We start from the raw sequence: 18,528 nt of genomic DNA on the forward strand, positions 1-18,528 counted from the left end.
TGTATTTGCATAGACATTCACACACAATAATAAGCAAGAAGGTAAGTTCAGAGAGATATGTGAAGTGTTAGTTTTCATTTCAAACACTTCCTATGGAGATTTAAAGAAGAATGGGGCGGATATACCGATGTCTCTTCCATAGAACTTGAAAGCAAGAACAAAGGAAGTCCCCTGAACAGACAATGCTTCAAATGACTTCTTTGATAATAACTTTTCATATTAGATTTAAAACACAAATGATGGTCTAGAAACATCCTTATGTATTTATGTGCAACAAGATGGAAGAGTTGGCGCCAAACAAGACAGCTAGAGAGAAAACACACAGGAAGTCCTCAATCATTAAATAGGCAAACAAGATTCTTTGCTGTGGAATTAAAATGCTGGGACAAAAAAATTATCAGTTTAATAAACTGAACCTTTTTATAAAAGGCCAGTGAGATGGTTTAAAGGGCAAAGAGGTTCTTGCTGCCAAGCCTGATGACCCGAGTCTGAGCCCATGGTGGAAGGATAGACTCAACTCTCATCAGTTGTCTTCTTACCTCCACAGGCACAATCATTCATATATATTACATAATAAATATTATAGACACACATACATAATAAATTAAAAGATGTAATACAAAATACTATTTAAAACTAAAATTTTCTATATATTATGAAACTTTCTCATAGTTTTAGGGCTGGTGAAACTATGTAAAACTTTTCTATATAGAAAAGGAGGGCCTAATAAAGAAGTTATATATAGCTAAATTCCTAATAATAACATTAACAATAGCTAACACTTACTGAATACTATTGCCAGACACTCCTATTAAGTGTATGTGGTCAGATTCCGTTGTTGTCAGAATAACCCTAATGGCTCTAAGGCTTTAGAGATGAAGAGGCTGGGGCACAGAGAGTGCAAACTTCCAAGACCTTGCAGGTAGTAAGTGGAGGAGTTATAAGCTATCTGAGGTTACTGACTCCAGAACTGTTTATAGCTGTTTTTCTTTTGTTAAAAATGGAAGGCTGTCAAAAATTATATGTTCATAGGTGTGCGGATTAATGTCAGGGTCTTCAATTCGATTCCATTGGTCCACATGTCGGTTTTTATACCAGTACCAAGCTGTTTTTATTACTGTAGCTCTATAGTAGAGCTTGAAGTCAGGGATCGTGATGCCTCCAGAGGTTGTTTTATTGTACAGGATTCTTTTGGCTATCCTGGGTTTTTTGTTTTTCCATATGAAGTTGAGTATTATTCTTTCCAGGTCTGTGAAGAATTGTGTTGGTATTTTGATGGGGATTGCATTGAATCTGTAGATTGCTTTTGGTAAGATTGCCATTTTTATTATGTTGGTCCAACATATCCATGAGCATGGGAGATCTTTCCATTTTCTGACATCTTCTTCAATTTCTTTTTTCAGGGACTCAAAGTTCTTGTCATACAGGTCCTTCACTTGCTTGGTTAGTGTTAGGTATTTTATGTCATTTGTGGCTATTGTAAAGGGTGATATATCTCTGATTTCCTTCTCAGCCTCTTTGTCAATTGTATATAGGAGGGCTACTGATTTTTCTGAGTTGATCTTGTATCCTGCTATGTTGCTGAAGGTGTTTATAAGCTGTATCAGTTCCTTGGTTGAATCTTTGGGGTCACTCAAGTATACTATCATGTCATCTGCAAATAGGGAGAGCTTGACTTCTTCCTTTCCAATTTGTATCCCCTTAATCTCCTTATGTTGTCTTATTGCTCTAGCTAGAACTTCAAGTACTATATTGAATATGTATGGGGAGAGCAAACAGCCTTGCCTCGGACCCCAAGAAAGACACGGGGATCACCCAATGACAGAGAAATGGATGAGATCTACATGAACAGCCTGGACATGAGTGGGGGTAATGAAGGGTGAGGGTTGAGGGAAAGAGAGCTTGGGGGAGCGGGAGATCCCAGCTGGATCAAGAACAGAGAGGGAGAACAAGAAATAGGAGACCATGGTAAATGAAGACCACATGAGAATAGGAAGAAGCAAAGTGCTAGAGAGGCCCACAGAAATCCACAAAGATACCCCCACAACAGACTGCTGGCAATGGTCGAGAGACAGCCCGAACTGACCTACTCTGGTGGTGGGATGGCCAAACACCCTAATTGTCATGCTAGAAACCCCATCCAATGACTGAGGGAAGTGGATGCAGAGATCCACGGCTAGGCCCCGGGTGGAGCTCTGGGAGTCCAATTAGCGAGAAAGAGGAGGGTTTATATGAGCAAGAATTGTTGAGGCCAAGGTTGGATAAAGCACAGGGACAAATAGCCAAACGAATGGAAACACATGAACTATGAACCAATGGCTGAGGGGCCCCCAACTGGATCAGGCCCTCTGAATAGGTGAGATAGTCGATTGGCTTGATCTGTCTGGGAGGCATCCAGGCAGTGGGACCGGGTCCTGTGCTCATTGCATGAGTTGGTTGTTTGAAACCTGGGGCTTATACAGGGTTGCTTGGCTCGGTCTGGGAGGAGGGGACTGGACCTGCCTGGACTGAGTCTACCAGGTTGATCTCGGTCCTCGGGGGAGGCTTTGCCCTGAAGGAGGTAGGAATAGGGGATAGGCTGGGGGGAAGGGGAGGGGGGCGGGAGGGGGGAGAACAAGGGAATCCGTGGCTGGTATGTAGAACTGAATTGTATTGTAAAATAAAAAAAAAAAATGGAAGGCTGTTTATATTTAGTCCTCCCACTTAAAATCAGTACTTAGGCTGACAATTCATAACTTAGGATAGGCTACTCTAAAATACCAAGTTCCTTTTCAGGCAGTATGGCAAACTAAATAATAAAAAGTCCTACAACAAAATATCTAGATGTGCTGGATAAAATATTATTGTCTTACGTTTGTACCCTTCTTATCATTTAAGTTTTAAATTTCTATAATTGTATTACTTGAAAGTCAAATAGGTGTAATACAGTTCTGCCAACTCTTGCTATTAATGAACCGATTCTGCTTTTGTGTCTTTAATATTTGGATTGTGGTCTTGTCTTCCCAGAAACGTTAACTCTGAGAATCATTTCTAGTCAGGATTAAGACTATGTTCATTAAGACTAAAGTGGTGATTAAGAGCACTTGCTGCTCCAGAAGTGCCAGGTTCAATTTCCAGCACCGATATGGTGGCTTCCGAACCATCTGTAACTCCAGTTCCAGGTATCCCTACGCCCTCCTCTGACCTCTGAAAGCATTCCATATGTGTGGTGCACAGACATGACCTAGGCAAAATATCCAGACACATAGAGTTTTAAATTTTTTTAATTAAAAAAGAATATGTTCTTTTACTGTTTTATTTTAAACCTCATTAAATTTTAACATTTTTCAATTTAGGGGTTCTATAAACAGTAAATAGTATAAAATTCAAACTTCAGACCCATATTAAGACAGTGTCATAGTTACAAATTTTCAGATGACTTTTCTAGATTCCACATACAATTAGCAGAAAAGCCTTTATTCTCCTATTTCCCCTATTTTATCTTACATTGAGAATGCTGCCACCTAGAGTACAAACTTTTCATAGAAACACATGTTTTTATAAGGTATTTTGCTTTATTTGGACTCCCAGCCTGCACATTGTTGCATATGTGGGATAAAACCAAAGTGCTTGCTCTTTAATAAGCCCCAGGACAATATACACTGAAGTTTTACTTATTTTCATTGTGTGCTGGAGATTTTTTTTAGCTGAACACACAAGCATAATTCAAATAGATTTTTAAGTTTCTTGGATACACCATATAATAATACACATAGGTTGAAAGTAAATGATGAATAATGAAAAAGATAAACCATGCAAACATGAGTCATAAGTGTGCCTACATTAGATCAGAGAAAGAAGACTTCAGAGCAATAGATTTTAAAAGAGGTAATATAAATGACAAAGTGGCCAATCCACCAATACAGCAATCTCTTAACAACTTGTATGGTGTGTTTGTGTGCATTTAAGTGCAGGCTGTAAGCCACCCAACATGGATGCTGGGAACTGGACTTGATTCTCTGCAAGAGCAGTATGTTCTTAATCACTTGAACCGTCTCTCCAGTCCCAAGACAGCAATCTTAAATGTACACGTACAGAAAAACAGAAAAGAATGATGCTGGAGAACTCACATTTCCTAATTTTGAAATTTTCTAGGAAATTACAGAAATCAAGATGATATGATACTCTCATAACAACAGACATTTAAGTAGGAAAGAACAGAGAGTTCAGAAATCAACTACTGCATTTGCTGTTACAAGAGCCAAGAACATTCAGATAGGAATGAACTGTCCTTTCAATGATGATGCTAGGATAAGTGGATATCTATGTACAAAGGAATAAAATTGGATACATACCTGACATCATATAAAAAAAGTAATTAAAATCCTAGCAACCATGGACCATGTATTTTTTTTAAGATATGACAAACTGGATCCAAGGGTTACAAGTTTTCTATTAAAAAATATCACCAAAGCCATGAAGAGATAACACAGAGAACAAAGAATAGAGTATTTGGAAATCACATACCTAACCTAGTAACTAGTAACTTGCACCCAGAATATAAAAAGAATTCTTACGATTTAACAATAGGAAAAAAATGTTAAAATGAGCAAGATGTGTGAGTAGGCATTTTTCCAAGTACATAGAAAGCACCAATAGACTCATGAAATAATTAAAAATTAAAGGACAGAAAAACAGTCAAAGAAAGCTACGGGACACATCTTGAAATAAAATAAAAGAGACTGGGGCTGGCTCAATGCTTAGCAAAGAAAGGCCCTTGCCATCAAGCCTGATGGCCTAAGTTCAATCACTGGGACCCACATGGTTAAAGGAGGTATTTATTCTCTGACCTCCAGGTATGTGTGCTCCCATCTCAAAAGAACTAAATAAATGTAATAAGAAAGGAAAAAGTGGGGCCATGAAAAGGGTGGGCTTGCTGGAATCAGATGTCGAGCTCGGTAACACTTTTGAAAACCTTCCAGGGGCACTATAACTGAACAAGCACAAGCACTGACAAAAATGGCTCAGGCTGGAACACATTCCACAGAGAAGGAGCTAAGCTTATTGGAAGTGAAAGACAAGCTGCTGTTCATGTACCCTATGGATCTGAGCCACCTCATCCTGACAAAGCCTCAGGGGGATCTCTGCAGGGACATCCTACAGTTCTGAGGCTGGTAGAGATTCACACGGCTTTAGAAAAACTCCATCCCTTGGCCCAAAAACTAAAGTAATAAATTGACAAACTAGTCAAGACCACAGTGACAAGTAGCTGCAGTGTGAGTGATCCACTTCATTTTTAAGCCCCATTCCAGCAATATGCTAAGCAAGTTGAACTCTGAGGATGAAGAGGAAGATGAAGCAAAGGAGAGCCAGTCTGAGACTTCAGGGAAGAAACCTAAAAAAGAAGTGTTTAAATACGTCTCACTACACTTGGTTCCAGAACATAATGATGAAACAGAAGCTGAGCAGGAGCAAAAGCATTTGAAACAAGTCAAGAGATGGGTATTGAGCAGCTCTGTCATTTGTGAGCTTAAGGAGCAGTGCTCAGGTACCCCAGGAGAAATCTGTGATGCCACTTGTCAGAGTCAGGAGGATCAACATAGGATTAACCACAAAGATAGAGCATGTAGATGAGTTTAAGTGGAGCAAGCAAGAAAAAGGACAGCAAAAGCAAGCAAGTACTAGGAGCTCACAGCTTCATTCCCGCACATACTTCAGTGACAGCAGTGCGTTGATGGGAGGAACCGCTCACTTGATGAGGATCAGAATCCTACTAAAAAGCGGAAGTAGATACCTAACAAAAGTTGGAAGAAAGAAGTTTCAGAGACATCAGTGACTTGCTTATGTACTTTTGTCACCCTGGGATGCTTTTAACTTCACTGTATATATGTGTTTTCCTTGGGCTGTGTTGGCCTTGGAAATGTAGAAAGATCTTTACTAAATAAAATTGATTTTGCTTATGAATGAAAAGGGAAACGTGTTGCTAAGTATCAAGAAAACCATTATACTAAAAGATGATTAATATATAATTTGCTGAAGTCATAACAATTTTTAACTGGTGTGTAACAAAGTAGTTGCAAAAAAATACAAACTGTAAACTACAGTGTGATATCACTGATATGAGAACAGGAGGCAGAAACTGGCAAAGAAGTTAAATGTAAAAAGACCCCAAAGTCCCAGCCAGCCCTGTTTCAGGTGGCTCACAACTGTCTGTAACGCCAGGGGGTCTGATGCCCTCCTCTAGCTTCCATGGGCATGCACACATATATGTGGCACACATACACAGATACAAATACTCATATGCATAAATCAATTTTTAAAAGAAAGATGACCAGCTTCTTTCCTGGATAGTACCCAGAACTGTCCTTAGGCCTGTTTCCCTTTTCAGCCTTACCCTTTCCAGAGCTCATTTGCCAAGAAAGAATCCTGGCTTCTCCTCATCTCTTTTCCCTTCTCAAATATCCCTTTTTAGAAACCATACTGTGGACACGACTAAATCTTGAGATACCTCAACACCCAGAATGGGGACTGAACTGACAGTGCATTCTCTCCTCCCTCCTCCATGCAGTGAAATCTTCATTAACACCAAGGTAGTGAAGCTCAGTGGTATCTCAGTTCTGGGGACCCTCCATGCTGTACAGGAACTCTGTCTTCTTTCTCTTAAGTTCCCTATAATAAAAACTTCTGTAAAAACTCATCTTGCTTCCTCTGTGTCTGGCTAGTGACTCCTGACACCACTCTTCCTCTTCCCAGTATTCTCCTAGTCTGCTTGCTCCGCCTATACTTCCTACCTTGCTACTGACCAGTCAGCAATTTATTAAACCAATTTGAGTGACAAATCTTTACAGTGTACAAGAGCATTATCCCACAGCATTTATCCTATTTTGTTTAATTAAAAAGGAAGGCTTTGAGCCGGGCGGTGGTGGCGCACGCCTTTAATCCCAGCACTCGGGAGGCAGAGCCAGGCGGATCTCTGTGAGTTCGAGGCCAGCCTGGACTACCAAGTGAGTTCCAGGAAAGGCGCAAAGCTACACAGAGAAACCCTGTCTCGAAAAACCAAAAAAAAAAAAAAAAAAAAGGAAGGCTTTGTTGGGCGGCAGCACACGCCTTTAATTCCAGCACTCGGGAGACAGAGGCAGGCGGATCTCTGTGAGTTCAAGGCCAGCCTGGGCTACAGAGTTCCAGGAAAGGCTCCAAAGCTACACAGAGAAACCCTGTCTCAAAAAAAAAAAAAAAAAAAAAAAAAAAAGGAAGGTTTTAACCTTAATATAGTAAAACAAAAAGTTATTAATAAGAATTCGAGTAACAATATCCAACTCATTTGCACTTGACAAAATTAGAGAAAATATTTAATTATCTACTTTATCTTGGTGAGTCTAAAGTTTTGTATATCTATCTTTTATTATAACTAAAGAAAACTATAACTAAACAGGGGACACAAGAAAACTTCTGGTTACATAATGGCGCCCAATGTTTAGCAACTACGTTCACATAAAACCTGAGAGAGCTTGGGAAAGGATTCTAAACACATACAGAGTCAAATGCAGCTTCCTGGTAACCATTTTTTCTCTGGTGGGCTCAGTTGCTGATGTCAAGCAGAGGCACGGCTCCTTAAAAGACAGTTTCCTGACATCATTAGTAGCAAAAAACCATGCAGCTTATTTAAGAGACCCCGCTGACAAACACTTACATGGTGTTTATGAGCGGCTGACAACACACTACTCAGTGGTGGGGTGGAGCCAGACACTAATCCTAGCCACTCCTGCTGAGCAGCTCAAATGCTTAAGTGGTCAGAAAAAGATAATATACATATTTCTATTCTCGTTTAAGGCATTATGTTTATGCAACTCATTTAAAATTGTAATATATAATTAAGAAATGCAGATTAATAGTTATCTATGATAATCAAAACTTATAGTCATGTTAGTTAGGTTTTTCAGGGTATACGAAGGTATATTTTAATTAGGTAGATAATCTTCAAATACTTCAAAGACCTACAGAATATAACAATATAAAATGTTTTAAGAACTTAGACCTTTCTGGACAGTGAGACACATCTGCTCCTGGCAGAACCAATTACTTCAAAGAATATTATGGAGTTTGCTAGCATTTTGGGCAAGAAATTGCTCTTGCCTGGACTCCTTGACAATATGTTGTAGAAACTGGACATGCAGGACCCACAGGAAAATGATGACTGAACTTTTCCAAAACAGGGTGAGATGGTCCTTCAGGTTTCTGCTCCACAGAAGAAACTGCCAGAAATTATGCAGGACACACAGAAAATCGACTGACGAACTTTGCCAAAATAGGCAAAATGGTCCTTCAAATTTCCTGCTTCACTGAAAAGTATGCCAGGGACTTTAGGCCTGTAGGCTGAAGACAGATGCCCCAGTGTTACAGAGAAAGTGAACTTTGGGTGGCTGTCCAGGCAGCCAGATGTCTGTCATTTCTATAATTTTGGAAGTTGCTTACAATGCACTTGCTGTTTACTCAAGTAATATTATATTCTTCTGGGGTCTTTGATGGAGTTGAAGACTAGATAGCTATAATTGTATTTTTCCTTGGTTATGATAAAAGGTAAATTAGGTATGAATCTTTAGACTCACAAAAATAGGACAGATGATAGAATATTTTCCTTAATTTTGCTAAATACATATAGACTAGATATTGTGACTGTAATTCTTGCTTGATAACTATTTTGTTACATGTAATTTTACCATATTAAAATAAAAAATTTCCTTTTTGGTTAGGCAGAAAAGGGAAGTGCTGTGGGGTGGTCTTTCTTTTTGCTGTGAATGTGTTGCTACTATTGGTTAATAAAGAAGCTGCTATGACCAGTGGCAAGGCAGAATAGAGCCAGGTGGGGAATCCAAGCAAAGAGACACAGACAGGAAGGCAGAGTCAGAGGAGACACTGAGGCTGCCAGGGAAGCAAGCTGTAATGGGACACAGGTAACATCACAAAGCCATGTGGCAAAACATAGATTAATAGAAATGGGTTGAATTAAGTTGTAAGAGCTAGCTAGCAAGAAGCATGAGCCATAGATCAAACAGTGTGTAATTAATATAAGCCTCTGTGTGTTTATTTTATAAGCTGCTGTGGGCCAGGTGGGACACGGGAATTCTTCTGGCTACACAGCTCAACCTGATCAAGACAATCTAAGACTATCTTTAGGAGATTCTAGATTATATTAAGTTAACAGGTAAAAATAGTCATCACAGAGCACCACAAATTCAAGGCCAATCTGGTATACAGTGAATCAGGGCTACACTGCAAGACCCTGTCTCAAAAGAAAGTGAAATAAAAAAATTATACAATAATTAAAATAAGTGACATTGGAGCTAGAAAGTGGCTCAGTGGTTAAGAACAGCTGTTGCTCTCAGGGATCTTGGCTCAGTTCACATAGTGGCTAACAACCATCCCTAACTCTAGTTATAGGAAATTCAATGACCACTTCTAAACACAACAGGCAACAGGCGTACATTTGAAAAATAAACAGGCAGAGGTAGGTGGAGCGGCGGCCTAGACGCAGTTGTAATAAAGACCAGAAATTGAGCTATTACCCGCTGAGGAGTTAGTGAAAACAAGCTCTTAATCAAGCGCTTGGAATGGGGACGCCTTTAATCCCAACACCCAGGGAAGGAGCCATCTCTGTGGGACGAGACTAGAACGCATCTGAACACTCTGTTTGAGGCCAACCCAGGACCCAGCTGCCGATCCTGCGAAACTCAACAACTTGGAAGTGTTAGTGAGACTACCATGCTCAGCTGAAATCCATCCTGGAGAGGATTCAGAATCCTACAGTTTGCAGTCTGAGGAAACAAGATTAGCTGAGGAGTTGATGAATGAGCAAAACGTGACCTGAGAACACAAAAGATGGCGCCGCCCAGCCACCAGACCAGATCACCAGAATCATAAGCCTACACTACACTGACTGGGAACAGGTAAGCTCCTATCTCCAGACCGGCAGATCAGGTCTCTAGCCCCTAGGCCCTACCCATCGGAGTCCCAGGGACCAGACACCTACCTTTCCCTGCTCCCCCACCCAAAAAAAAAAAAAAAAACAAAAAACAAACAAAAAAACCAACCCCTACGAACCTAACAACCACTGAAACCTTAAGCATACTCTGCATCAACTGAGAAGAACTGCTCCCTGAGACAGAACCCACTAACACTGATTGGACTAAGCTGCTCCCGAAGAAACAGAGCCCAACAGCACCAATTTAACCAAGAACTCCTAGTGAACCAAGACTAACACTTAGAACAAGAGAGGCACCTTCAGACACACACACTGCCTGCACCGAGCAGAGGAAGAGATGAGTAGACGCCAGTGCAAAAATACAGGCAACAACATAAAGACCTATATGACAACATCAGAACCTGGTGATTCTACACCTGCAAGACCTGAACATACCAAGGCAGAAGAAACAGAAGAAATCAATCCTTAAAATGACTTTAAGAAGATGATAGAGGCCCTTAAAGAAGAAATAAAAAATTCCCTTAAAGAAATGGAAGAAAAAAACAAACAAAAAATTGGAAGAAATCAAAGAAAGTCAAGAAAAAGTAATTAAACAGATGAAGGAAATAATTCAAGATCTGAAAATTGAAATTGAGACAATAAAGAAAACACAAACTGAGGGAATGCTGGAAATAGAAATCCTGACTAAACGAACAGGAACTACAGAAGCAAGCATAACCAACCGAATGCAAGAGATGGAACAGAGAATCTCTGACACTGAAGACACAATAGAAAAAATAGATTTGTCAGTCAAAGAAAACACTAAAGACAAAAAAGTCATAACACAAAACGTCCAAGAAATTTGAGATACCATGAAAAGACCAAACCTAAGAATAATAGGGATAGAAGGAGAAGAATATCAACTCAAAGGCACAGAAAATATATTCAACAAAATCATAGAAGAAAACTTTCCTAACCTAAAGAAAGAAATACCTATGAAGATACAAGAAGCTTACAGAACACCAAATAGGCTGGATGAAAAAAAAAAAAAAGTCCCCTCGCCACATAATAATCAAAACACTAAACATACAGAACAAAGAAAATATTAAGAGCCACAAAGGAAAAAGACCAAGTAACACATAAAGGCAAACCCATCAGAATAACACCAGACTTCTCAATAGAGACTATGAAAGCTTGAAGGTCCTGGACAAATGTTATGCAGACACTAAGAGACCACGGATACCAACCCAGACTATTATACCCAGCAAAACTATCAATCACCATAGACAGAGTAAACAAAATATTCCATGATAAAACCAGATTTAAACAATACCTGTCCACAAACCCAGCCCTACAGAAAGCACTAGAAGGAAAAATCCAACCTAAAGAAGCTAAACACACCCATGAAAATTCAGGCAATAGATAATCCCACACCAACAAATACCAAAGAAGGAAAACGCAACACTAACACAAAAAAAAATTACAGGAATTAACAATCACTGGTCATTAATATCCATCAATATCAATGGTCTCAATTCACCTATAAAAAGACACAGACTAACAGAATGGATAAGAAAACAGGATCCATCCTTCTGCTGCATACAAGAAACACACCTTAACTTCAAAGACAAACACTACCTCAGAGTAAAGGGCTGGGAAAAGGCTTTCCAATCAAATGGACCTAAGAAGCAAGCTGGTGTAGCTATCCTAAAGACTTCAAACTAAAATCAATCAAAACAGATCAGGAAGGACATTACATATTTAATCACAGGAAAAATCCACCAAGATGAAGTCTCGATTCTGAACATTTATGCCCCAAATACAAAGGCACCCACATTCATAAAAGAAACATTACTAAAGCTTAAATCACACATCAAACCACACACATTAGTAGTGGGAGATTTCAACACACCACTCTCACCAAAAGACAGATCTACCAGACTGAAACTTAACAAAGAAATAAAGGGCCTAACTGATGTTATGACTCAAATGGACTTAATCAATATCTACAGAACATTCCATCCTAACAAAAAAGAATATACCTTCTTCTCAGCACCCCATGGAACTTTCTCAAAAATCAACCACATGCTTGGTCACAAAGCAAATCTCAATAGATACAAAAAAATTGGAATAACCTTCTGTATCTTATCAGACCACCATGCCTTAAAGTTAGATTATAACAACAACAAAAATTATAGAAAGCCTACAATCTCATGGAAACTGAATAATGTCCACCTGAAACACCAATGGGTCAAGGAAGAAATAAAGAAAGAAATTAAAGATTTCCTAGAATTCAATGAAAATGAAAGTACAACATACCAAAACTTATGGGACACTATGAAAGTAGTGCTAAGAGGAAAATTCATAGCTCCAAATGCACACATAAAGAAGATGGAAAAAGTTCATACCAATGAATTAACAGCACAACTGAAAGCTCTAGAACAAAAGAAAACAAACTCACCCAGGAGAAATAGATGCCAGGAAATAATCAAATTGAGGGCTGAAATCAATGAAATAGAAACAAAGAGAACAATACCAAAAAAATCAATGAAACAAAGAGTTGGTTCTTTGAAAAAACCAACAAGATAGACAAACCCCTAGCCAAATTAACCAAAAGGCCAAGAGAGAGCCCCAAATTAACAAAATCAGAAACAAAAAGGGAGACATAACAACAAACAATGAGGAAATCCAGAGAATCATCAGGTCATACTTCAAAAACCTGTACTCCACAAAATTGGAAAATCTGGAAGAAATGGACAATTTTCTGGATAGATACCACATAACAAAGTTAAACCAAGACCAGATAAACTACTTAAATAGATCAATAACCCCTAAAGAAATAGAAACAGTCATCAAAAGTCTCCCAGGACCAGATGGCTTCAGTGCAGAATTCTACCAGATTTTCAAAGAACTAATTCCAATACTCTTCAAATTGTTCCACACAATAGAAACAGAAGGAACATTACCAAACTCTTTTTATGAGGCTACAATTACCCCGATACCCAAACCACACAAAGATGCAACAAAGAAAGAGAATTACAGACCAGTCTCCCTCATGAACATTGATGCAAAAATATTCAACAAAATATTGACAAACCGAATCCAAGAACACATCAAAAAAATTATCCACCATGACCAAATAGGTTTCATCCCAGGGATGCAAGGATGGTTCAACATACGAAAATCTCTCAATGTAATATACCATATAAACAATCTGAAAGAAAAAAACCACATGATCATCTCATTAGATGCTGAAAAAGCCTTTGACAAAATCCAACACCCCTTCGTGATAAAGGTCTTAGAGAGATCAGGAATACAAGGAACATTCCTAAACATAATAAAGGCAATTTACAGCAAGCCAACAGCCACCATCAAATTAAACGGAGAGAAACTCAAATCGATACCACTAAAATCAGGAACAAGACAAGGCTGTCCACTCTCCCCATATTTATTCAATATAGTACTTGAAGTTCTAGCTAGAGCAATAAGACAACAAAAGGAGATCAAAGGGTTACAAATTGGAAAGGAAGAAGTCAAACTTTCACTATTTGCAGATGATATGATAATATACATAAGTGACCCCACAAATTCTACCAGGGAACTCCTACAGCTGATAAACTCCTTCAGTAAAGTGGCAGGATACAAGATCAACTCAAAAAAATCAGTAGCCCTCCTATACACAAATGATAAAAGGGCTGAGAAAGAAGTCAGAGAAACATCACCCTTTACAATAGCCACAAATAATATAAAATCCCTTGGGATAACACTAAACAAGTGAAGGACCTTTTTTGATAAGAACTTTAAATCTCTAAAGAAAGAAATTGAAGAAGATATCAGAAAATGGAAGGATCTCCCATGCTCATGGATAGGTAGGATTAACATAGTAAAAATGGCAATCTTACCAAAAACAATCTACAGATTCAATGCAATCCCCATCAAAATCCCAATACAATTTTTCACAGACTTGGAAAGAAAAATACTCAGCTTCATATGGAAAAAACAAAAGACCCATGATAGCTAAAAGAATCCCATATAATAAAGCAACCTCTGGAGGCATCACCATCCCTGACCTCAAGCTCTACTATAGAGCTATAGTAATAAAAACAGCTTGGTACTGGTATAAAAACCGACATACGGACCAATGGAATCGAATTGAAGACCCTGACATTAATCCACGCACATATGAACACTTGATTGTTGACAAAGAAGCTAAAACTATACAATGGAAAAAAGAAAGTATCTTCAACAAAAAAGAAAGTATCTTCAACAAATGGTGCTGGCATATGTATTTATGTAAAAGATTACAAATAGATCCATATCTGTCACCATGCACAAAACTCAAGTCCAAGTGGATCAAAGACCTCAACATAAATCCAGTTACACTAAACTTAATAGAAGAGAAAGTAGGAAGTACTCTTGAACGCATTGGCACCAGAGATCACTTCCTAAATATAACACCAACAGCACAGACACTGAGCACAACAATTAATAAATGAGAAGCTTTTACAGGGCAAAAGACATGGTCAATAAGACAAAAAGACAGCCTACAGAATGGAAAAAAAAAAAACTTCACCAACCCCACATCTGACAGAGGACTGATCTCCACAGTATATAAAGAACTCAAGAAACTAGACATCAAAATACTGAACAATCCAATTAAAAATGAGCTAAAGACACTCGGGAGGCAGAGCCAGGCGGATCTCTGTGAGTTCGAGGCCAGCCTGGGCTACCAAGTGAGTTCCAGGAGAGGCGCAAAGCTACACAGAGAAACCCTGTCTCGAAAAACCAAAAAAAAAAAAAAAAAAAAAATGAGCTAAAGAACTAAACACAGAATTCACAAAAGAAGAATCACAAATGCTGAAAGACATTTAAAGAAATGCTCAACATCCTTAATCATCAGAGAAATGCAAATCAAAACAACTCTGAGATACCACCTTACACCTGTCAGAATGGCTATGATCAAAAACACTAATGACAGTCAATGTTGGAGAGGATGCGGAGCAAAGGGAACACTCCTCCACTGTTGGTGGGAATACAAACTTGTACAACCACTGTGGAAATCAGTATAGTGGTTTCTCAGAAAATTGGGAATCGAACTACCTCCAGACCCAGCCATACCACTCTTGGGCATATACCCAAGGAATGCTCAATCATATCACAAAGATACATGCTCAACTATGTTCATAGCAGCACTATTTGTAATAGCCAGAACCTGGAAACAACCTAGATGCCCGTCAACTGAAGAATGGATTAAGAAAATGTGGTACATATACACAATGGAGTACTACTCAGCAGAGAAAAACAATGATAGCACGAAATGTGCAGGCAAATGGATGGAACTAGAAAAAATCATCCTGAGTGAGGTAACCCAAACCCAGAAGGACAAACATGGTATGTACTCACTCATAAGTGGATTCTAGCTATAAAGCAAAGAACAATCAGACTGCAACTCACTGAATCATGGAGGCTATATATATAGAAGGAGGGACCCTAGGTATGACTGTGGCTTATAATAAGTTTCGGTTTTACTCAATTACTGAGCAAGCCTCAATGAAACATTTCACTATTAAGATAAGAATTTACACTGTATCAAGCTGATAATAGAAAAATAAATTAATAAATAAACAAGAAAAATAAACATATATAACAAAATACACATATACATAAAACTTAAAAATCTAAAAACAATTTTAAGTGACATATAAAATACATGATAGCATGATGGTGGTATTGCTCAGTAGCAGAGTACTTGCTTAGTATGAACGAGACCTAGGGTTTGATACCTAGTACTATAAAAAGAAAAAAATTATATAATGAGTTCAGGATAGAAGCTAACGTAGTGCTAAAATTAAGTAGTTATTCAATGTAAAGTGTCTATCTACTTCCAGATCTCTTTTTACATTGGAATTTTCTTTTTAAGTTGCAAAAAGAAGCAGCCAAAACCATCAGCTCTGATGTTTATCATAAACAAATCAAAAGGAAATGTTTGCACATTGAGAAAAAAAATGTCACAATACTATTACTAACTCTTCGTATATAGCAGCTGTTGTTTTCTTTTGTGGAAATTAAACAAATTAATATGTTAAAATTTAGGGAACTGGAAAGATGGCTCTGCAGTGAAGAGCACTGGCTGCTTTCCAGAGGACCTGCATTTGTTCCCAGCACCCACACTGCAGTTCATAACCATCAAGTCCTAGAGGATCCAATGCCCTTTTCTGGCCTCCAAGGGCACAAGATATAAATGTGGTACACAGACATAAATGCAAGTAAAAACACACACATAAAATAAAATTTAAAAATTAATTATATGTAGACTTCAAAGAACTAATGAAAAAGTCAGAAAACAGTACCAAGAACAATATTTAAAAGGAAAGTATATTACTATAACAAATTGCCAATGAGGAGGAAAAAAGGATTACCAGGTAAGATTTCTGTAATGCACATATACGTGTGTGTCTATGTGTATATGATGTTCGTGAGAACAAAGATTGTAAAAGTAGTATATGTGCATACAATGCATATGATCTTCACCAACTGGTTACTTCTCATTTATAGGGGAATCAGCTCAAGAATAAGTGCTCGATGGATTACATTTACTAGAAAGAAAAGCTAACTGTAGACTATACAGTCTTGGTCCTCTAAATAATTAGTTTTTGTTTTCTGTGGGTGATACATAAGAATTCTTTGAATTCAGATAAATTCTTTGCATTGTTATTTCTAGAACGTTCTTATCTTCATCTAAAAAACTGAATCTATTGGGGTTGGCAGGAGGGAGGAGAGTGGCCTCCAATGACAAGAATAGAGTCCTTCCTTTACACTTGGCCACTGGGCTGCTATCCCCACACAAACATATCACTATTAAGCCACAACCCTTCCTTTCTTATTCATCCCCAATATCTTACATTGAAATCAGACTCTTCAAAGTCCCACAGTCTTTACAAATTCAAACATCAAAATTTCAGTCTTTAAAATATCTAATGTCTTTTAAAAGAAGTTAAGTCTTTCATGTGTGGTTCCTTTAAAAGTCAAAATTGAATTAAATACTTTCTTCAAGAGGGAAGAACTAGGGCACCATTACAATCTGAACCAAGCAAAACCAAACTGCAACAGTATAAATAAATAAGTCAATGTCTAATTATCTGAGATTCATGATCTTCTGGACTCCTCCAAAGGACTTGGGTTACTTTTCCAGCTCTGTCCTCTGCAGCACACACAGTTTGTCTTCTAGGCTCCAACTGGTCCCACTCCCACTGCTGCTGTTGTTCTTGGTGGTCATCCCATGGTACCGGCATCTCCAAAATGCTGGGGTCCCTTGCTGCAACTGGGCTGCACTTTCACTAATAGCCTTTCATAGGCCATCTTCATGGTGTCAAGCCTCAACTTCTTTGCATGACTTCTTCAGTCCTGGGGCTTCAACTGCCACTGAGGCTGCATCTTTACCAATGATCTCTCCTGGCTTCTAACAGTGCCGAGCCTCAGCTGCTCTCCATGACCCCTTCATGTCTTCAAAACAGTACCATCTAGGTGATGCTTACACGTTACCAAGTCCGGTTGCCAGCACGAGGTACAACCTTAGCCGACTATGGAATACAGCTTCTCTGTGCTCTCAGGAAACACTTCCCAGAAGATTTCACCTCAATGATGTCGGTCTCTTCTTAATCACTACTAATTTATTAGCTCCAGCTGACCAGCATCAATTGTTCCATAATACAAAAGTTTCACTTTAGTAGTTCTGGTATCTTGTTAATACAGCTGATTCCTCAGCCCCAGGTAACCAGAACTACAGAATCTTAAATCAAAATAGCAAACAGCCCTGGTAGAGTCTTTCAACTTCCTTCTAAAACTTCACAAGCCAGGCCTTCATCCTCTACACTGCTCTCAACACTCTTATCCTCCAAGTTCCCACAGAACATCCCACAGAGATCTCAACACTCAATGACTCTTCTAGTCCAAAGTTCCAAAGTCCTTCCATAATCCTCCCAAAAGCATGGTCAGGTCTATCACAGCAATACCCCACTACGCTGGTACCAACTCGCCTTACTTAGGGTTTCTATTGCTGCAATGAAACACCATAACCAAAAAAGGAAGTTGGAGAGGAAAGGGTTTATTTGGCTTACACTTCAGCATTGCCATTCATCATTGAGGAAGTCAGGACAGGAACTCAAACAGGGCAGGATCCCAGAGGCAGGAGCTGATGCAGGGAGGGTGCTACTTACTGGCTTGCTTCCCCTGGCTTGCTCAGCCTTTCTTTCTTTCTTTCTTTCTTTCTTTCTTTCTTTCTTTCTCTCTCTCTCTCTCTCTCTCTCTCTCTCTCTCTCTCTCTCTCTCTCTCTCTCTCTCTCTCCCTCCCTCCCTTCCTTCCTTCCTTCCTTCTTTCTTTCTTTATTGCGTGTTTTTTTTCCATTTTACATATCAATCCCGGTTCCCCTTCCCTCCCCTTCTCCCACCCCCTCACCTCCCTCATCCCATCCCCCATCCACTCCTCAGAGAGGGTAAGGCCTTCCTTAGGGAATCAACAAAGTCTGGCATACTAAGTTGACACAGGACAAAACCGCTCACCACTGTTATCAAGTCAGCCTACTTTCTTATAG

General features: G+C 38.9%; 1 protein-coding gene and 1 pseudogene across 4 annotated transcripts in view; one reads left to right on the forward strand and one right to left on the reverse strand.

Annotated features, from left to right (window-relative positions):
• Ptpn4 (protein tyrosine phosphatase non-receptor type 4) overlaps nucleotides 1-18,528 on the reverse strand; it is a 192,490-nt gene that overhangs the window by 128,826 nt on the left and 45,136 nt on the right. The gene's annotated exons all lie outside the window — the stretch shown is intronic.
• LOC128109590 (neuroguidin-like) lies at nucleotides 3,366-5,967 on the forward strand (annotated as a pseudogene).

This window comes from Peromyscus californicus, unplaced genomic scaffold (genome assembly GCF_007827085.1).
Source record: "Peromyscus californicus insignis strain IS unplaced genomic scaffold, ASM782708v3 Scaffold_14__1_contigs__length_90479793_seg_2, whole genome shotgun sequence".
NCBI lineage: Eukaryota > Metazoa > Chordata > Mammalia > Rodentia > Cricetidae > Peromyscus > Peromyscus californicus.